Below are 22,286 nucleotides of genomic sequence, written 5' to 3'. Positions count from 1 at the left end.
AGGCATACCTTACAAAAGAGGTGTCGGCCTGATGAAGCTACAGCACAGGACTACTTGGACGTTAATCACTGAAGAGATGTTTTCCCACAACCAACTGAACAGATCTAAGCTCTGCCATCCTGCCACATCCAATCGTGAATGGTGAAGAACCATTAAACAACTCACTGAAGGAGGAAGCTCCACAAATATCCCCATCCTCAATGCTGGGGATGCTCAACACATCAGTGCAAAAGACAAGGCTGAAGCATTCCCAACAATGTTCAGCCAGAAGTGACAAGCAGATGCTCTATCTCGGCCTCCTCTGGAGTTGCCAGTCTTCAGCCAATTTGATTCACTCCACATGATATCTAGAAACGGCTGAAGATACTGCAAAGGCTATGGACTCCGACAACATTCCAGCAATAGTTTGAGAACACGCCACGCTCCTCGCCAATTACAACACTGGCATCTAGGTGGCAATGTGGAAAGTTGCCCAGGCATGTCTTCTACACAACAAGCAGGCCAACACGACCAATTATTGCCCCAGTCTACTTGTGATCATCAGCAAAGTGATGGAAGTGTCATCGACATCAAGTGATATCAAGTGACACCTACTCAGCAATAAACTGTTCACTGATGCTCAGTTTGGGTTCTGCTAGGGCCTGGCTTCATTACAGCCTTGGTCCAAACATGGACCAAAGAGCTCATTCCAAGAGATGAGGGGAGAGTGACTGCTCTGGGCTTCAAGGTCGAGTTTTGACAGAGTGTGGCACAAAATAAGCTGATCAAAACTGATGTCAATGGGAGTCAGGGAAAACTCTCCATTGATTAGAGTCATACCTAGCAGAAAGGAGCATGATTATCGTTGCTGAAAGTCAATCATTTCAGTCACAGGACATTGCTGCAGAAGTTCCTAACGTGATCTCGCGAGACAACGCAATGTGAATCCCGCACATTGTAATCAGGGTCACCTTTTAGCAGATTTCATATTAAAGTGAGATAGCTAGTCTCACTCTAATATTCAGTCCCACGATTTACCCAACGCAGGGGATCCAACCCCCTCGGCTTGGAGATCTCAGCCAGGCGGCATTCAGTGCTGGTCTCCACAAACTTGGACCAGATGAACAGCACTCATGGGGTCCCCTAGTGGATTGGAGGCATCCAGGTGCTTGCCTGCTGGGAAAGGTGTCATCCTGGCAGTACCACCTATATGCCAGCCTGGCACTGCCAAGGTGGCACTGGCAAGGGCACTGCCTGGCAGTGCCAAGATGCCAGGCTGGCATTTTCCCCACAACGGGGATCGGGGCCCAAGGATACCCTCTGTGGGTGCAGGGAGGTGCGGTGGGCCGAGGATCGCCTTATCTGTGAGTTGGGGCTTGGGGGGGAGGTTCGGGGTTGCACAGGGGGCTGAGAGATCTCATCCGATCTTATCCTGCGCTAAAGAGTTCCGGCGAGCAGAGCTCCACAGGCAGAAAATGGAATAAGTCTGACCTCAGCCACCCGTTCCCCGCTGTGGACCACAATCCACATGAATCGCCGTTCAATAGCGTGGTGTTTCTCGGCGCTCCAAGCACTGGGAAATATCCGGCTAAGCACGCGCACTATGGGAAGATTTGGGAACATCGCGCCCCAAATGTCATTTGTGGCGAGATTTTCTGGGAGTTTCAGGAACCCAGTCTAAGAATCAACTACACCACTCTTCACCTTGATGAATAATTCTGTCATTGGTTTCTCATCCACAAGGGGTCTCACACAATTAGATTGCCAATTATTCCTTTCTCATTACACAATACCCAGTCTAGGATGGCCTGTTCTCCAGTTGGTTCCTCAAATATAGGTCCAGAAAACTCTCCTATATACCCTTCAGAAATTCCTCCTCGACGGTATTGTTACTCATTTAATTTACCCAATCTATATGCTGATTAAAGTCACACAAAATTACAGATGTTCCTTTATCGCATGTGTCTTTAATTTCCTGTTTTAATGCCGTCCCCAACATCACCACTGCAGTTTGAGGGTCGACATACAATCCCCACTAACGTTTTTTGCCCTTTACTGTTTCTCAGCTCTACCCATACAGATTGCACTTCGTCGGAGCTAATATCCTTTTCACTATTCTGTTTATTTCCTCTTCATCCAACCATGCAATACCACTTCCTTTTTCTTTTTGTCTGCCCTTCCTAAATATTGAATGCCCCTGGATGCTCAGTTCCCATCCCTGGTCATCCTGCAGCCATGGCTCTGTAATCCTGACTATATTGTACTGTTTACATCTGTTTGAGTGATTAATTCATCCACTTTATTGTGAATGGTCTGCGCATTAAGGCACAAAGCCTTAAGGCTTGTCTTTTTAACATTCTTTGTCCTGTTCCATTATTTTTCACTGTGACCTTCTTTGATTCTAGCCCTTGATTTATTTGCCTCTCACGTTTCTCATTCCCCTTACCGCCTTGTGTTTTTATCCTTGATTCCCCCTCCTCAGACACCTCTACCGTTTTACTTTAAACACTCCCCAACCACGCTAGCAAATACTCCCCCACTGGCAGTGGTGGACAACCTACAGCCCAGGGCCCACATGCCGCCCATCTGGGTTCTGAGTGTGGCCCATAAGACATTTTATTGATTGCTGCCCATGTGAAGGGTTGCCACATTGCGTTCATGTCCATCCACTATTTATTTCCCTACCAGTATGACTGAAGTGATACATTTGCAAAGCAAGGGCAAGTGAAGTGAGGTGCGTGCTGATTTCAACAACATTGACTGTGAGAGTCGTGTGCTCCCTCTGCTTCCAAGGTGTAAATATGTATTTTGTTTTACTATTTGAAGTTGATGCTAGTTCTATTAACATGTAAATGATTAAGCATTTTCTATAACTATTTATAAAATATTCAGTGTGTATTAAATATATTTAATAAGAAGTCTTACAACACCAGGTGAAAGTCCAACAGGTTTGTTTCAAATCACTAGCTTTCGGAGCACTGCTCCTTCACCTGAGGAAGGAGCAGTGCTCCGAAAGCTAGTGATTTGAAACAAACCTGTTGGACTTTCACCTGGTGTTGTAAGACTTCTTACTGTGCTCACCCCTGTCCAACGCCGGCATCTCCACATCATAAATATATTTAATATAACTCATGGGATAATGGTGAGTGAACAACCCTTAATTCAATCTCGCGGCCTGCTGAGATGAAGGAGAGCCACTTATGCAGCCCACACTAGCCTGGGGTGCACACCAGTGCCCTAGGACATCAGTCCCGGTCCTGTCCAGGTGTAACCCATCCAGTTTGTTCTGGTCCCACCTGCTCCAGAACCAGTTGCAATGTCCTAGGAATCTGAAACCCTCCCCTCACACCATCTCTTCAGCCACCTATTCATCTCGTACATCCTGCTGATTTTGATCTGACACAGCGGGTAATCAAAGAACAAAGAACAAAGAACAAAGAAATGTACAGCACAGGAACAGGCCCTTCGGCCCTCCAAGCCCGTGCCGACCATACTGCCCGACTAAACTACAATCTTCTACACTTCCTGGGTCCGTATCCTTCTATTCCCATCCTATTCATATATTTGTCAAGATGCCCCTTAAATGTCCCTATCGTCCCTGCCTCCACTACCTCCTCCGGTAGTGAGTTCCAGGCACCCACTACCCTCTGCGTAAAAAACTTGCCTCGTACATCTACTCTAAACTTTGCCCCTCTCACCTTAAACCTATGCCCCCTAGTAATTGACCCCTCTACCCTGGGGAAAAGCCTCTGACTATCCACTCTGTCTATGCCCCTCATAATTTTGTATACCTCTATCAGGTCGCCCCTCAACCTCCTTCGTTCCAGTGAGAACAAACCGAGTTTATTCAATCGCTCCTCATAGCTTATGCCCTCCATACCAGGCAACATTCTGGTAAATCTCTTCTGCACCCTCTCTAAAGCCTCCACATCCTTCTGGTAGTGTGGCGACCAGAATTGAACACTATACTCCAAGTGTGGCCTAACTAAGGTTCGATACAGCTGCAACATGACTTGCCAATTCTTATACTCAATGCCCCGGCCAATGAAGGCAAGCATGCCGTATGCCTTCTTGACTACCTTCTCCACCTGTGTAGCCCCTTTCAGTGATCTGTGGACCTGTACTCCTAGATCTCTTTGACTTTCAATACTCTTGAGGGTTCTACCATTCACTGTATATTCCCTACCTGCATTAGCCCTTCCAAAATGCATTACCTCACATTTGTCCAGGTTAAACTCCATCTGCCATCTCTCCGCCCAAGTCTCCAGACAATCTAAATCCTGCTGTATCCTCAGACAGTCCTCATCGCTATCCGCAATTCCACCAACCTTTGTGTCGTCTGCAAACTTACTAATCAGACCAGTTACATTTTCCTCCAAATCATTTATATATACTACAAAGAGCAAAGGTCCCAGCACTGATCCCTGTGGAACACCACTGGTCACAGCCCTCCAATTAGAAAAGCATCCCTCCATTGCTACCCTCTGCCTTCTATGGCCTAGCCAGTTCTGTATCCACCTTGCCAGTTCACCCCTGATCCCGTGTGACTTCACCTTTTGTACTAGTCTACCATGAGGGACCTTGTCAAAGGCCTTACTGAAGTCCATATAGACAACATCTACTGCCCTACCTGCATCAATCATCTTAGTGACCTCCTCGAAAAACTCTATCAAGTTAGTGAGACACGACCTCCCCTTCACAAAACCGTGCTGCCTCTCACTAATACGTCCATTTGCTTCCAAATGGGAGTAGATCCTGTCTCGAAGAATTCTCTCCAGTAATTTCCCTACCACTGAAGTAAGGCTCACCGGCCTGTAGTTCCCGGGATTATCCCTGCCACCCTTCTTAAACAGAGGAACAACATTGGCTATTCTCCAGTCCTCCGGGACATCCCCTGAAGACAGCGAGGATCCAAAGATTTCTGTCAAGGCCTCAGCAATTTCCTCTCCAGCCTCCTTCAGTATTCTGGGGTAGATCCCATCCGGCCCTGGGGACTTATCTACCTTAATATTTTTTAAGACACCCAACACCTCGTCTTTTTGGATCACAATGTGACCCAGGCTATCTACACCCCCTTCTCCAGACTCAACATCTACCAATTCCTTCTCTTTGGTGAATACTGATGCAAAGTATTCATTTAGTACCTCGCCCATTTCCTCTGGCTCCACACATAGATTCCCTTGCCTATCCTTCAGTGGGCCAACCCTTTCCCTGGCTACCCTCTTGCTTTTTATGTAAGTGTAAAAAGCCTTGGGATTTTCCTTAACCCTATTTGCCAATGACTTTTCATGACCCCTTCTAGCCCTCCTGACTCCTTGCTTAAGTTCCTTCCTACTTTCCTTATATGCCACACAGGCTTCGTCTGTTCCCAGCCTTTTAGCCCTGACAAATGCCTCCTTTTTCTTTTTGACGAGGCCTACAATATCACTCGTCATCCAAGGTTCCCGAAAATTGCCGTATTTATCTTTCTTCCTCACAGGAACATGCCTGTCCTGAATTCCTTTCAACTGACACTTGAAAGCCTCCCACATGTCAGATGTTGATTTGCCCTCAAACATCCGCCCCCAATCTATGTTCTTCAGTTCCCGCCTAATATTGTTATAATTAGCCTTCCCCCAATTTAGCACATTCATCCTCGGACCACTCTTATCCTTGTCCACCAGTACTTTAAAACTTACTGAATTGTGGTCACTGTTACCGAAATGCTCCCCTACTGAAACATCTACCACCTGGCCGGGCTCATTCCCCAATACCAGGTCCAGTACCGCCCCTTCCCTAGTTGGACTGTTTACATATTGTTTTAAGAAGCCCTCCTGGACGCTCCTTACAAACTCTGCCCCGTCTAAGCCCCTGGCACTAAGTGAGTCCCAGTCAATATTGGGGAAGTTGAAGTCTCCCATCACCACAACCCTGTTGTTTTTACTCTTTTCCAAAATCTGTCTACCTATCTGCTCCTCTATCTCCCGCTGGCTGTTGGGAGGCCTGTAGTATACCCCCAACATTGTGACTGCACCCTTCTTATTCCTGATCTCTACCCATATAGCCTCACTGCCCTCTGAGGTGTCCTCTCGCTGTATAGCTGTGATACTCTCCTGAACAAGTAGCGCAACTCCGCCTCCCCTTTTACATCTCCCTCTATCCCGCCTGAAACATCTAAATCCTGGAACGTTTAGCTGCCAATCCTGCCCTTCCCTCAACCAGGTCTCTGTAATGGCAACAACATCATAGTTCCAAGTAGTAATCCAAGCTCTAAGTTCATCTGCCTTACCCGTAATGCTCCTTGCATTAAAACATATGCACTTCAGGCCACCAGACCCGCTGTGTTCAGCAACTTCTCCCCGTCTGCGCTGCCTCAGAGCCACACTGTCCCTATTCCCTAGTTCTCCCTCAATGCTCTCACCTTCTGACCTATTGCTCCCGTGCCCACCCCCCTGCCATACTAGTTTAAACCCTCCCGTGTGACACTAGCAAACGTCGCGGCCAGGATATTTATGCCTCTCCGGTTTAGATGCAACCCGTCCATCTTATACAGGTCACACCTGCCCCGGAAGAGCTCCCAGTGGTCCAGATAACAGAAACCCTCCCTCCTACACCAGCTGTTTAGCCACGTGTTTGTCTGCTCTATCTTCCTATTTCTAGCCTCACTGGCACGAATCCTGAGATAACAAGTCCTGCTTTTCAAATTGCTTCTCAACTCCCTATATTCTGCTTTTAGAACCTCATCCCTTTTTGACCTATGTCCTTTGTGCCAATGTGTACCACGGCCACTGCTGTTCATCCTCCCTCTCCAGAATGTCCCACTCCGAGACATCCTTGACCCTAGCAACACGGAGGTAACACCAAAGCAGCCCACTTGATTGGCACCCCATCCACAAACATTTACTCCACCACCAACACACGTGGCAACAGTGTGTACCAGTTCAAAAGATGCACTACAGCAACTCACCAAGGTCAGAATTTCGCACCCCTTGGGTATGTGTGATCGGTGGGCCCGGAGGCAGATGCGGTGCCTGGTTCCTTCCCCAAATGTCAGGCCTTAATAGGCCAGCCAGCGTGAGACACGGCCAGACATTGTGCCGTGCTGCCAGCGAGGTCGGGACCACAGCAGGCACCGGGTTGAATGGTGAGGTAGGAGGGTTTACAAAATGTGCCCAGCCAGCTCCCTGAAGGCTTTCAGAAGTTAGGGAGGAGACGAACGAATAGAGTGGAACAATCGGCACAAGTGATGGCCTCAGCACCCAGTAGACACAGCAGGCTAGACGACAGCTGCTCTATCTAGTGGAGGCAGCAAGTGCTGTCTGTGAAATACTCAGGATAGAAAGAGGAGGCCACCCCACTAGACAAAGAAGGCCTGGATAGCTGTGGCTAATGGAAGCAATGGGTGCAATTTTATAGCCATGCTGTGCACGAGAAGCAGCTTGCCGTGGTGCAGCTAGACCGATAGAATCCGGAGGACCCACTCCCAGGATCTACACGGCTCGCAATGCCTCATGAGATAATAATAGAACATAGAACATAGAACAATACAGCGCAGTACAGGCCCTTCGGCCCACGATGTTGCACCGAAACAAAAGCCATCTAACCTACACTATACCATTATCATCCATATGTTTATCCAATAAACTTTTAAATGCCCTTAATGTTGGCGAGTTCACTACTGTAGCAGGTAGGGCATTCCACGGCCTCACTACTCTTTGCGTAAAGAACCTACCCCTGACCTCTGTCCTATATCTATTACCCCTCAGTTTAAGGCTATGTCCCCTCGTGCTAGCCATTTCCATCCGCGGGAGAAGGCTCTCACTGTCCACCCTATCTAACCCTCTGATCATTTTGTATGCCTCTATTAAGTCTCCTCTTATCCTTCTTCTCTCTAACGAAAACAACCTCAAGTCCATCAGCCTTTCCTCATAAGATTTTCCCTCCATACCAGGCAACATCCTGGTAAATCTCCTCTGCACCCGTTCCAAAGCCTCCACATCCTTCCTATAATGCGGTGACCAGAACTGTACGCAATACTCCAAATGCGGCCGTACCAGAGTTCTGTACAGCTGCAACATGACCTCCTGACTCCGGAACTCAATCCCTCTACCAATAAAGGCCAACACTCCATAGGCCTTCTTCACCACCCTATCAACCTGGGTGGCAACTTTCAGGGATCTATGTACATGGACACCTAGATCCCTCTGCTCATCCACACTTTCAAGAACTTTTCCATTGGCCACATATTCCACATTCCTGTTTTTCCTTCCAAAGTGAATCACCTCACACTTCTCTACATTAAACTCCATTTGCCACCTCTCAGCCCAGCACTGCAGCTTATCTATATCCCTCTGTAACCTGCTACTTCCTTCCTCACTATCGACAACACCACCGACTTTAGTATCGTCTGCAAATTTACTCACCCACCCTTCTGCGCCTTCCTCTAGGTCATTGATAAAAATGACAAACAGCAACGGCCCCAGAACAGATCCTTGTGGTACTCCACTTGTGACAGAACTCCATTCTGAACATTTCCCATCAACCACCACCCTCTGTCTTATTGGATAATCTTATTGGAGTCACAAGTAGGCTTACATTAACACTGCAATAAAGTTACTGTGAAAATCCCCGAGTCGCCACTTCCGGCACCTGAGGGAGAATTCAGAATGTCCAAATCACCTAACAGCACATTTTTTGAGATTTGTGGGAGGAAATCGGAGCACCCGGCGGAAACCCACGCACACACGGGGAGAACGTGCAGACTCTGCACAGACAATGACCCAAGCAGGAATCGAACCTGGGACCCTGGCACTGTGAAGCAACAGTGCTAACCACTGTGCTGCCGTGACGCCCTATTTGACGTGATCACTATTTAGCAAATCTGCATATTAGACTCACTTTAATGTGCAGGTTCCCGAGGTACCCAAGGCATGGGATCTATCTCCTTTGCCTTGGAGACCTTGGGCGAGTGTTGATCAGTACTGGTCTCCACAAACCCTCCCAGAGGATTAAAGCCCTCCACCCCCCCCCGCCGGTGCATGAGCACAGTGGCACCCTGACACTGCCAGCCTGCAACCTGGCAGTGCCAGCTGGGTGTTATCTTGGCACTGCCATGGTGCCCATGTGGCACTACCAACTGGCAGGGTTACTGCCATGGTTGGCACTCGCAAGATGCAAAGTGTTACACCCAATGAGGATCCGTGTGGGGATCTGTATCCTGTCTAGACGTGGTGTGAAACTGATTGAGACCAATTAAGGGTAATCGCCATTTCATTAGTGAGATGGAAGCCTGATCTAAAGGCCGCTTGTGATCTAACTGGCTTCCCAGTGAGAGGTCACGCAGGTGCCAATTAGCACTGGTTTATGCAAATGTGCAGGTGCCATGGCACCTAGCGGGTCTCCCAGGCCATTGGAGACCCCTGGATGGTCAGGGACAGGGAAAGGTGGCACCCTGGCTTTTGCTCTGGCACCTGGGAACCTTGGCACTGCCAGGCTGGCACCTGGCACTGCCACCCTAGTGCTGCTACCCTGGCATTGACAAGGTGCCCTGGTGGCACTGCCAGAATGGCAGGGTGGCACGGTCAAGGGCTGGGGCCAGGCTCATGAAAGGAGGGATGAGTGGGGTTATAACAGGTGGAGGGGATGTATGAAGAGCAGTTATGAAAGGGACTCTGGAGGTTTGGGGGTGTGAAGGGTAGGTGTCCTGAATGGGGAGCGGGGGGGGGGGCCGAAAGGGGGCATGGGTAGGGCTGAAAAAGAATGCCCTGTGTCCTCACTTAGGGGGTATTGTGTAATGCCTATGTGTGTTGGGCGGGGGAATGACATTGCTTGTGGGTGAGAGGTGAGGGGGACCCTCAAGCTCGGTTAGAGATTGGGGAACCCTTTCAAAATGGTAACCCGATCTCTGAAGATCCGATCTGGCCAACCACTTCAGCTCCCCAGTGATGGAAATAATTCTAACTGTGGGATAGCCCGGAGTGGAACTCCCCAAGGTCCACAAAATTGACTCAGTGTGGCTGGATAGCGGCGGGGAACCCATCGACGGAGCCGGGGAGAAATCCCCAGCCAAACTCTTCATGGTTTTTATAAATGACTAGGATGAGGAAGTGGAAGGGTGGGTTAGTAAGTTTGCCGATGATGCGAAAGTTGGTGGATTTGTCGATAGTGTTGAGGGCTGTTGCAGGTTACAGCAGGACATGGACAGGGTGCAGAGCTGGGCTGAGAAGTGGCAGATTGAGTTCAACCTTGATAACTGTGAAGTGATTCATTTTGGAAGGTTGAATTTAAATGCTGAATACAGGGTTAAAGGCAGGATTCTTGGAAGTGTGGAGGAACAGAGGGATCTTGGGGTCCAAGTACATAGATCCCTCACAGTTGCCACCCAGGTTGATAGGGTTGTTAAGACGGCGTATGGTGTGTTGGCTTTCATTAACAGCGGGATTGAGTTTAAGAGCTGCAATTTTAATTTTAAGGTGATTGGAGGAAGGTATAGGGGAGATGTCAGAGGTGGGCCGAAGGGCCTGTACTGTGCTGTGTTCTATGTTCTATGTTCAAACCCGCCTGAAATGACACTTAGAAATGTTTCCATTCGACTGCACCCATTACTTGAACTCCAATTAAGTTCCATCTTTAAATTAACATCTCATATTTATTTCTGTTACATTATGTACAGTTTCATCTGCATATTAATTTTACTTGCGAGTAATTTTCTCTTCCAGCACCAAAGGTCTGTGGGCATATCAATGCACTTCACATCAGTAATGGGTGATCACATTCACCTAATGTCTCGTGACATGATGGCTGGATATTTATCAGGTAATAATCTGCAGTTGAATACAGAAAAATCTAATTCAGTAATAATGTATTTCCTTGTAAGTATGGGAAGTAACTAGTCAAAATAGCTTCCAGATTTTCATGGGGATGATGTAATTTTTGCAGGAAATGAAAAGTGCTTTCTCACCAATCTCTCCTTCCTACCGATTACTCGTTCTGTCTTCACTGCATTCTACAGACAGAATTGAATATTTAGCTCCGTGACTTATTCCTTCTCTAGAGGTTTATTGCATTTTTTTTCCCAATCAGTGTGCTGATTAAGTGCAGTAACCCATGACTCGTTCTCCCTACGTCAGCTTATTACCGTACCACCACATGGATTGGGAATTTCCTTAGAGCTGCTCCACTGTACTGTCACTGTAATTTCTCCAGACGCTTTGCCGCATATCAGTGAAGTAATTGTGGAGGGGGAGTAACACCAAGGACATTCTCAGCCTGCACCTTTCAACCAAAACCTGGATTCCTTTAATTCTTTGAAGATCCTCACTGGTAAATTTCTCAGGGATTTTGCTGTTGTGTTCTGTACAAAAAAAGCTTGTGGGAGGAGTGGGGTGGGGGCGGGGGGGGGGGGGGGGGGGGGGGGGGGGAGAAGGCATAGCATGGTGGTGGATCATATCTGTGTCACCGCTGGGCAAATTTCCCAGAGACACTCAGACAGCAGGTTCAGGTGGAATGGTGGTGCGCAGATAATTGAGGCTGTTAAGCAGACAGTTGACACCAATTGTGAGCTGCATTTTATAAATTGTCCCAGGGGTGCATGAGTACCATGAAGCGTCAGTCACTCACCTGCTCAAAGGAAGCGACGGCTAAGTGGCAAGTGAGAGATGGTGGGGGAAGCCAATAAGTACAACTGTATTATCAACAGGATGAATTTAGAAGTTGGAGGTATGGAGGTGTGAGTCCATATTGGAGGATGCTTATTGGAAGAGGAGCTTTGAGTGCTCCAATTCTCAATGAATGGTATCATAGAATTTACAGTGCAGAAGGCGGGCATTCGGCCCATCGAGTCTGCACCAGCCCCTGGAAAGAGCATCCCAACCAAGCCCACAACTCCACCCTATCCCCGTAACCCTACCTCACTTTTTTGGACACTAAGGGCAATTTAGCATGGCCAATCCATCTATATACTCGGTGTTTGTCTCCTCCAATGAAGGGGGTTCCATTCCGGCCTCGGGTGACTGTGTGGAGTTTGCACTTTCTACCCGTGTCTGCATGAGTTTCCTGCAGTTTTTGCTCCAGTTTCCTCCCACAATCCAAAAGATGTGCTGGTTAGGTGGATTGGTCATGATAAATTGCCCCTTAGTGTCCAAAAGGTTAGTCGGGTTACTGGGTTACAGGGATAGAATGGGCGGTTGACCCTAGGTAGGTTGCTCTTTCAGAGGGTTGGTGCAGGCTCGATGGCCTGATTGGCCTCCTTCTGCACTGTAGGGATTCTATGATTCGATGAGAGTGGAAGAAATAGACAAGTTCAGCCATATGGAACGGGACTGCAACAACCAGAGGTGCAACAGCCACATGAGGGTGGAAGGGGACACATGAGGAGGTCACACAGGGTGAGGAATGCAGACCAATGTCCAAAGGAGGCACTACCCAACTGAAAGTGGTTTACAGTTAGAGGCATTACTGTAGATGACGGTGCACAAGTCGACCTCTGAAGCCTCAAAAACTTCTTTTGCAAATGTGGGTCAACTTATACACTGAGCGTAAAATATGAACAACCAGTGTTGGTGCAGATAGCCGGGGGGGGTGTTCCATCAATCTCCCATTGGAGGACAAGCGAGCAGAGGACAAGTAAAAAAAATAATAAAGGGGGAGAAAATGAAATATGAGTGCAAGCTAGCTAGTAATATAAAGGAAGATAGGAAGAGTTTTTTCAATATATAAAAGATTAGAGGCAAAAATAGACATTGGACCACTGGAAAAGGTGGTTGGAGAGGTAATAACAGGAAACAAAGAAATGGCAATAGTTACTTCGCATCATTCTTCACGGTGGAAGACACCAGTGGATGCCAGAGCTCCAGAAGAAGCAGGGGGCGGAGGTGAGTGCAGTGTCAATTACTAAGGAGATGATTCTGGGGAAACTGAAAGGTCTGAAGGTGGATTAATCACCTGGACCGGATGGACTACACCCCAGGGTTCTAAAAGAGATAACTGAGGAGATTGTGGAGGCATTGGTGGTGATCTTTCAGGAATCACTGGAGGCAGGAAGGGTCCCAGAGGATTGGATAATGGCTAATGTAACACCACTGTTTAAGAAGGGAGGGAGGCAGAAGACGGGAAATTATAGACTGGGTAGCCTGACTTCGGTCATTGGTAAGATTTTAGAGTCCATTATTAAAGGTGAGATCACGGAGTACTTGGAAGTTCATCATAAAATAGGACTGAGTTAGCACGGCTTTGTCAAGGGGAGGTCATGTCTGACAAATCAGTTAGAGTTCTTTGAGGAAATAACAAGGAAGTTAGACAAAGGAGAACCAGTGGACATGATTTGTTTGATTTCCAGAAGGCCTTTGACAAGGTGCCGCATAGGAGACTGTTAAATAAGTTAAGAGCCCATGGTGTTAAGATCCTGACTGGCAGAAGGCAGAGAGTGGGGATAAAGGGGTCTTTTTCAGGATGGCAGCCGGTGACTAGTGGTGTGCCTCGGGTCGGTGCTGTGACCACAACTTTTCGCAATATACATTAATGATCTGGAAGAAGGAACTGAAGGCACTGTTGCTAAGTTTGCAGATGATACAAAGATCTGTAGAGGGGCAGGTAGTATTGAGGAAGCAGACAGGCTGCAGAGGACTTGGACAGGATAGAGGAGTGGGCAAAGAAACGAAAGAGAAAAAGCTGGAAAATCTCAGCAGATCTAGCAGCATCTGTAGGGAGAAAAAAGAGCTAATGATTTGAGTCCAATTACTTTTTGTCAAAGCTGACAAAGGTTTGACAAAACTTTGGCAAAGAGTGGGCAAAGAAGTGGCAGATGGAATGCAATGTGGAAAGGTGTGATCTTATGCAGTTTGGAAGGAGAAATGGAGGCATAAACTATTTTCTAAATGGGAAGAAGCTTAGGAAATCTGAAGCACAAAGGGTCTTGGGAGTCTTTGTTCATGATTCTCTTAAGGTTAACGTTCAGGTTCAGTCGGCAGTTCTGAAGGCAAATACAATGTTAGCATTTGTGTCGAGAGGGCTAGAATACAAGACCAGGGATGTACTTATGAGGCTATATAAGGTTCTGGTCAGACCTCATTTGGAGTATTGTGAGCAGTTTTGGGCCCCGCATCTAAGGAAGGATGTGCTGGCCTTGGAAAGGGTCCAGAGGAGGTTCACAAGAATGATCCCTGGAATGAAGAACTTGTCGTCTGAGGAACAATTGAGGACTCTGGGCCTGTACTCATTGGAGTTTAGAATGAGGGGGGATCTTATTGAAACTTATAGGATACTGCGAGGCCTAGCTAGAGTGGACATGGAGAGGATGTTTCCACTTGCAGGAAAACTAGAGCCAGAGGACACAATCTCAGACTAAAGGGACAATCCTTTAAAACAGAGATGAGGAGGAATTTCTTCAGCCAGAGGGTGGTGAATCTGTGGAACTCTATGCCGCAGAAGGCTGTGGAGGTCAAATCACTGATTGTCTTGAAGACAGAGATAGATAGGTTTTTGATCAATAAGGGGATCGGGGATTATGGGGAGAAGGCAGAAGAATGGGGATGAGAAAAGTATCAGCCATGATTGAATGGCAGAGCAGACACAATGGGCCGAGTGGCCTAATTCTGTTCCTATGTCTTATGGCAGGAGAGAAGGTGAACTTGCAAAGGATTTCATCCCCATTATGTCTCTTACTTCACAAATCATTCATGCCCCAGGACCCAGAAACAGCCCTAGTTCTATGCATGAGTACGGCAGCAGAGTGCCTCTTGAACAATGTAGATACATTGAGGCACAGGGTAAATTAGAAGTTTTTTAAAAAATACTATTCGTTACTGAATAAATCAAGCTGTGGACAGGCCAATTTTGTGTTGTCATATTGATCACTGACACAGTGGTACCTATCTAATCATCTGATTATTACTTGACAGCCCCAGCAGCCTGAGTGACAGCAAACCATTTTCTGAATTATTCTTCAGTGTTACTGGTGTAATTGGTTCTTGTACAGGATCATATAGCCTATCCCTGTATCTGTCATAGCTGTCACTTGGGATAAGAGAAAGCCACAGGTTGACACAATCTCAGAGACATAAATTGGGATGCCACAGCAGAAACTCCTCACATGCAACTGGCGTAGGCTGTTTCGAGTCAGAGATTGCTCAGAGGAACCCTGACGTCCAGAAACATTCTGTGCACACCCAGGTCAGGAAGCGAACACAAAACACTGAAAAGATTTTGTAACTGAGATTGTGCAATATGTAAATATTGGGGCAGTTTGAGAAAACAAGTGAAGCTCTACAACGCACCAAGATGTTTGCCTTTAAATTAATCACAACAAACATTCAGGACTACAGATAGTCGGTCATAAAAACAAAGCTTCTTTAAGCATTGAAGTCACAAAGAAGTTTTATTTTCTTTATTGAACCATGAGTGCAAATATCCCGTGTTGAGGCTGCCTAAACCAATGTATTAAACACTGTGTGACAGCGATCTGCTGTTTAAAATGATTGAACATAGTGCAGGACTTAAATCACTGAACCGTAATGAGAAATTAAATCTGTTCTTATCGAAAGGAAAGCAAATTAGAAGGCAACATGCGGTTCTAGATTTCAATATCATGACAGAAATAGGGGATGCAATTATAAAGGCAAAGAAACTTCAAATAAAACATCCACTGTCAAATTTGACTCAAACCATTTTTCGCAGGCACACAGTCCAATTATTCAATGATTATTGTTGGGGATGGGAAGATTCCCAGACTCCTCTGAATAACAAACCACCTCATTAGATATCTGCTCCCTTTGGGCTCACCTCCAATTGTGTGTGCAGGGCTTGGGTATTCTTTTATCTCTCGGATTGACAGTCATGGGGGAAATTTATACTTGTGGTGGGCCCGTCTACCGACTGGAGAATAAAATGGTCACCGCAGCCATTTGCAGGAGCCGTGTTAGAATTAAGTCCCAATGCAGAAGCCTGCTGTCTGCTGTGGGGGATCCCGGCTTTGCCAGGGCAACTTTCCTCCACACCTTTTTTTACGCAGAGGATGGTGAGTGCCTGGAACGCGTTGCCAAGGGAGGTTGTGGAAGTAGATACATTAACGCCGTTCAAAAAGCATCTTGACAAATACATGGATAGGATGGGCATAGAGGGATACGGCACAAGGAAGTGCTGAGGGTTTTGGCCAAGGTGGGTATCATGACTGGTACAGGCTTGGAGGGCCGAAGGGCATGTTCCTGAGCTGTATTGTTCTTTGTTCGCTTTCACTACCTGTTTCTTGAATCTGCCCGATCATGCATCCTATGAAGAGGGATTGTAGCCTGACTCAGGTAGTTACTCCAAATTGGCTTATTTAGACCCTGTACAATATACACAAGGTAGGTTACTGAATAGGCACATCTCCTCTAAGGATGCCTGATTACTGTACAATGTGTCTAGCCTTGCCACAGATACATCATGGTCTATAGCACTCATTGGCGTATATATGCTTTTAACCCATTACACTTCACTACCCACCTCCTAGCCACTAAACTATCTTTCCTCACCCAGTGCTCACTAACTTCTCAAGCAGTACTGCTTACTTAGATTCTGTTTTTCAAAATTGCTTCCGGCATTCTTTCCCAAAAGCCCTACCCTCAACCTCTTCATTCTCTTGAACTATCACTTCATCTCAATCTTCTCTTTGCTCTTAAAGCTCCTTGAATTTATTGACATTCAGCTGTGCACTCACAAATCTTTCAGCTACCAATGACATCTACCGTGACTACATTTGTGCTGCATCATGCCTTCGTTGCTGGCTTGGCTTATTCAATAAATTCAACAGAGTCCACTGTTCTATTCTGCATTTTTCTTGTCCTTTTGCTCAACTCCATGAGACTATTCTTGCTCGTATCAACCATTTTGGCCCAATGCACATTTTTAACAATGGTTTCTCCTCCTTCCTGCTCATGTTCCCTTTAAGAATACCCAGGAGTTCTTTTCTTTTACTTATTTAAAGCTGACCCCGAGGTTATATTTTCCATGTGTGTGGGGCCTTCCACCACAAATATTCCCAGAGCAGTCAACTCCATCTCTCTACCACCACCTTGATTCTATAACCACAAGTTTCCAGAAAGTTTGCATGACATTGTGTCAGAGGTTAACCAAAATATCGACAAAACCAATGCTTGGCCCCTTGGTAAACATAGTAAATTTCTTTCCTAATTTACCTGAGCCCAACAGAATACGGTGTCCATGTAACCCATGACGGAATTTCCTAATTGTGACTAAGATCATTTAATTCCAGTTCTGAAACATGACTTACAGCAAAATATCAAAGCAGGACTCCAGCCTGCATCAAGCCTCCTAAAAGCTGTTTTAGAACATAGAACAGTACAGCACAGTACAGGCCCTTCAGCCCACAATGTTGTGCCGGCCATTTATCCTAATGTAAGAACAACCTAACCTACACCCCTTCAATTTACTGCTGTCCATGTGCCTGTCCAAGAGTCGCTTAAATGGCCCTAATGACTGACTCCACCACCTCTGCTGGCAGTGAGCTCCACACACCCACCACTCTCTGTGTAAAGAACCTACCTCTGACATCTCCACCTTCCTCCAATCACCTTAAAATTATGTCCCCTCGTGACAGCCATTTCCACCCTGGGGAAAAGTTTCTGGCTATCCACTCTATCCATGCCTCTCATCACCTTGTACACCTCTATCAAGTCACCTCTCTGCCTTCTTCGTTCCAGTGAGAAAAGCCCTAGCTCCCTCAACCTTTCTTCATAAGACATGCCCTCCAGTCCAGGCAGCATCCCAGTAAATCTCCTCTGTACCCTTTCCAAAGCATCCACATCCTTCCTATAATGAGGCGACCAGAACTGGACACAATGCGACCAGAACTGGACACAATAAATTTCTCTGAAATATTCCCACCATTACCTGCTGAACACACCCAATCTCTGTATACCAACATCATCTCGCTGCTTCACAATCAACTCTAGAGAAATCCTGCAACGCAAGCATCAGCTAGTTGAACCTGCCTAACTAACTCCTCCCTGAAGGATCCCTCATTGGACTCTGACTTTCAAGCTGTTGGCAATCATATGAACTGATATCCGTATCTGTGGTGCTTTTCCTTTTACATTATGCATAGCTGTAAAAACTCCTCTTTCCTATCTTCCTATGTGTGTGTATGAGTATGTGGTGTGTGTGCATGTGTGTGGTGTGTGTACTTGTGTCTGGGTGTGTGTGTGTATATGAAGTTACGGCCAGTCCCTTGATTTGAATACGTGAATAAATTACACTTCTGATTGAAACCTAAGCAGTTTGCTGTGCGTCACTTTGGAAATTAGCCTCACAGACAGAGGGTTTGGGGATACTTGCGACAGCCTTTCTCAAAAGTTAAATTACATCTGCTGACAGATGGGTAGCAAGAAAAATAAAGGAGTTCAGTTTAGTTTCTCTCCCCTGTCCATCACACTTATTTCCACTTTTCCCTGAATGCAGTTACGGAATCCTTTAGAGATCACCGGAAATGACCATGTACCACCCACTGTTTGTGGGCAGGTTTAAAAAACAGAAGGCAACCAAATTGCATGTAGACCCTGCAGCACAATTTGACCCCAATTTGAATCTGTTTATGAGGCCCATTCCTCAGAGCCGCTGAACTTTTTCTGGCCCTGGTCATCAAGCATTGGATGCAGCAGACCTCCAAAAGTCAAGGAATAATCACTTATTCTATTATCAACACAGCCTCAGCTCACTTTCGATACAATTAAATAAGCTTCTCCCCTCTCCCACCCAGGTAGCATGATCCACAGAAATAAATTAAATACTCATTTCTCTTTTTTTTAAATCCACAATTTCATGCTTTTAAACATACAGTTTTAGCAAACAAAACTTTGCATCATGAGGCCAAAAATATTGTCACATGAATTTGCAATTAAAAATATGCAATAAAATATGAGATAAAACATACTCGGTGAGTCACAATGGGGAAAAGAGTACTGCTCGCAGCCAAATCTTTAACTAGATAAGGCAGAACAGCTTTCTATTCTGAGCACTTGCATTTTGTCTTTGCTTCCCTGCTGGAGAATAGCAGAATATAATGCACATGAGCACAAGTGTGTCACTTTGAGCAGCCACACTTTGGCTGTATCGCCATTGGAAACTGCTGACTCAGTTCTTTGAAGTGGTGAGGCAAACAGCCCACATTGCTTGGAGAAATGCTGGTCCTCTGATGCCAATAATTGTGAATGCTTATCCTGTACTGATTGGAAGGAAGTGATTGCAGTACTGCTGATTTCGGATCCTGACAGTTATGAAATGAGCACAGAAAATGCTGAACGTGTCTGGCAGCATTTGTGGATAGAGCAGCGGAGTTAACATTTAGAATCGAATTTGACTTCTTCAGAACGTTCATCAGTGGCCGCTGAAATGATCAGCGGAATGCTATCCTCTGCTCTGCCAGCAGTGTATCCACTGTGTGGCGTTGCCACAAAGGGAAGTCCCATTGGCCAGCTGCAGGAACAGAGGATCTCGCTGTCGTGCAGGAAAACGCAGCTGGCGGACCGGAGAATCCTGCCCAAAATGGGCGGGGTTTTCTGACCGTTCACGCTGGCGGGATCTTACAGCCATGCCGATGGCGCTCCCCCGCCCTGGGTTTCCGGGCTGTGAGGGGTGCGTCCAACAGGAAACCCTATTGACAACAGTGAGACCAGACGATCCTGCCACCGGCCTCTGGCGAGCAACGTCCTCCACTGCAGAAAACACCGCAGAGGGGGAGGAATATTCCAATCAATAACTCACGATTCCCACCTTGAAGGGGCAAATCCAGCCCCTCGTATCACATATCATTCCATTTAACGTTTACTGTGTCCTTAACAGCTTTTATGCAGAATTCAGCAAAAGGCACATTAAAAATGGCAGACGCATCATTACTTTATAGATTAATCAATCAGAATATAGTTTTCAAAAAACTTGCCACAAAATGGCAACTTCATATCTGTCACATACCTTTCGAGGAAAGATCTGATCATATCTGCCCGTAGCCTTTGGAAAAGAATTCTAACGCTGAGCTAATTAGCATTTTAAGCACATTTCCGCAAGTGAATGCAGTTTACTTTAAAGCATGACACTTAAATCAAAATCTTATTTTCTAAATCCCTTCTCTGCACTAATAGTGAAAAATAAAACATGAAAGTTATCCGTCTTTGGTTGGCAAGAGATTTTTTTTTTTTTTTTAAAGTGAAACACGGTGGTGGAAGGAATTGGCAAGATAGGGAATGATGTTTATGATATGCTAATAATGTGTAATATGATAAAAAGCACTGAAACATTTTACACTGCAACAAATACAGTCTGACACCAACAGCACCACCCATCTGGCAATAGATCTTTTGGCAAAGATGATGTATCAGCTGGGCATCTGCAAAATTGCCCTCAGAAAATTCCTTTTCAGCAATGATTTTACGATTTGCACTCACCTTGCAATTGGCAGTATTCCATCCCTGGTGTTAATATATTATGTTTGTGTAATTGCATCTATAATTGATATGGATAACAAAGACACACACAGACAAGGGCACTTTCTCATGACAACATTCCTCAGCTGAGACTCCGTTCACATATTAATGACAACCTGAACAGGTGGAGATTTTTTTCTTCCAGTTTAAACGCAATTAGAACAAACTCATTAGTAATTATGTTTCATTCTAGTGTTTCCATCATTGAAAAGACCATCTGTTCATTCATGCCTATGTTCATTAGCACCCACAAACTTTTTTAATTTCCTTAATCTGGATTCCAGGTTTCCCTGACATATTTAGCCACTGTATTGTCATGTAAACCATATCATCCAACACGATTGCTCTGCTTTCTATTTACTTGCAATTAAAATTCTTCATTAAATCGCACAACGGTAATCTTCAAAATCCATGCTGTACTCTGCTCGGTATCAAGAAATAACACTGGAAGAATGTTCTATTTGTTGAACTGGTAGTGTACGCAGAGAAGCGAATCAATACTACAGTGTCTGAATTCATAGAAAGATATTCCCTTTCCCAGTCTTCGAAGGTCACGCAATGCCTTTGCTTCTGTCCAGCTGTGCTGAACATCCTTGTTTCCAGATCTTCAATGTTTTCAGTGTGTTGAGAAGTAGAGAGAAAACATTTGCAGTCAATGATGCATTTGGTCAATATCCAGCTCCTGAAGCTCAAGTGGTGTCTTCCAGTTTTCCAAACAGAATAAGCTTTAGGGCTTAACTGATACAACAAACCGTAAACTAGCTTCATGTTGTGGACTTCCAAATTTCAACTCTTCATTTTGTTCCCAAATTTTGTTACAAATTAACGTGATGAATATTTTCTGGGTTTAAAAACAATAGGATTTTCCAAATGCATTCCTTCCAAAATAGGCACGATCCAATTTCTTACATATGGAATGGATGGCTTGAATTTCAAAAGTATATGTTTTATAGACATCTTTATCACATTCCCAAGGTATCCCTAAGGAACTTTAAAGCCAAGGAAATACTTTGAAAGTGCAGTCACTGATCTTTTGAAGACAATACAACAGTTAGATGCAGGATAAGCCCCATAGCTGTTTTTGATGAAATTGGTAAAGGGTGGAAGGTTGGCCAAAACACCAAGAGAATCTGCTCTTCTTCAAGTAGCGTGTAGGGAATTTTTTGTTACATCTACAACAACAGAGACAAAAGTGTAGGAATAGAATTTCCACAGAGGTTCCGTGATTTATGCTGAACCTTTGGCAGATGCTAAAGTTAAGCTAAGCAGGAGCTAGGGAGAATTACCTTGAAAATTACTGGCAGCACCGTTGAAAATGTGGAACTCCCTTCGTTGGAATCAAAGACGCATCTTACATGCCAGAAGTTATAATTTGCTTTGACTTCAATGAAAATATCTCTCTCAAGAAGAAAGCCACTGTAAAACAGTCAGCCAATCCAATTTCTGCCAGGTAAATTAGGTTAAGGACGAGATTCAGCGGAAATAATTCTAAGTCCGCCTTTGGAGGGTTTGGTGTGGTGTTTCTTGGCGGCCGCCTTGGCAAGATTCTGCATTCAAAAATCAGCCCCCATGTGATTCTCATCATTCCTGGCTACCTCGCCGTCTGATCCACCCGACTCGCACCTCAGCTGCTCGCCGCTATCAAGGAGGAGTTCCATTTAAATGCTCCCTCACCACTCACGCGCAGTCAACAGACAAGCATGGCAACGCGTTGACCTGCTCCTCGCTTTGGCGATGCCGACTGGCCAGGCTTCTGGATGCCGTCGATGAGAGGTGGGATACCCTTTTCCCTCGAGGGGGTCAGAGAACCAGCAGCAGGTCAGCAACACCACCTGGGAGGCAGTGGCTGCTGCATTG

General features: G+C 45.8%; 1 protein-coding gene and 1 long non-coding RNA gene across 3 annotated transcripts in view; one reads left to right on the top strand and one right to left on the bottom strand.

Annotated features, from left to right (window-relative positions):
• gpc6a (glypican 6a) overlaps positions 1-22,286 on the bottom strand; it is a 1,492,324-nt gene that overhangs the window by 843,792 nt on the left and 626,246 nt on the right. The window lies entirely within an intron of this gene.
• The window catches only part of LOC140391586 (uncharacterized), a 208,802-nt gene that overhangs the window by 171,281 nt on the left and 15,235 nt on the right, over positions 1-22,286 (top strand). Inside the window, exon 3 of one of the 2 annotated variants that reach the window (XR_011935122.1) lies at positions 10,677-10,773. The exons of the other annotated variant lie outside the window; for it this stretch is intronic. This is a non-coding gene — a long non-coding RNA (uncharacterized lncRNA). The remainder of the gene's footprint in view (positions 1-10,676; positions 10,774-22,286) is intronic. 2 annotated transcript variants of the gene reach the window in all.

Source organism: Scyliorhinus torazame, chromosome 15, assembly GCF_047496885.1.
Source record: "Scyliorhinus torazame isolate Kashiwa2021f chromosome 15, sScyTor2.1, whole genome shotgun sequence".
Classification (NCBI taxonomy): domain Eukaryota; kingdom Metazoa; phylum Chordata; class Chondrichthyes; order Carcharhiniformes; family Scyliorhinidae; genus Scyliorhinus; species Scyliorhinus torazame.
Note: the sequence above shows the minus strand (reverse complement) of the source record. Positions and strands in the feature narration are given on the sequence as shown.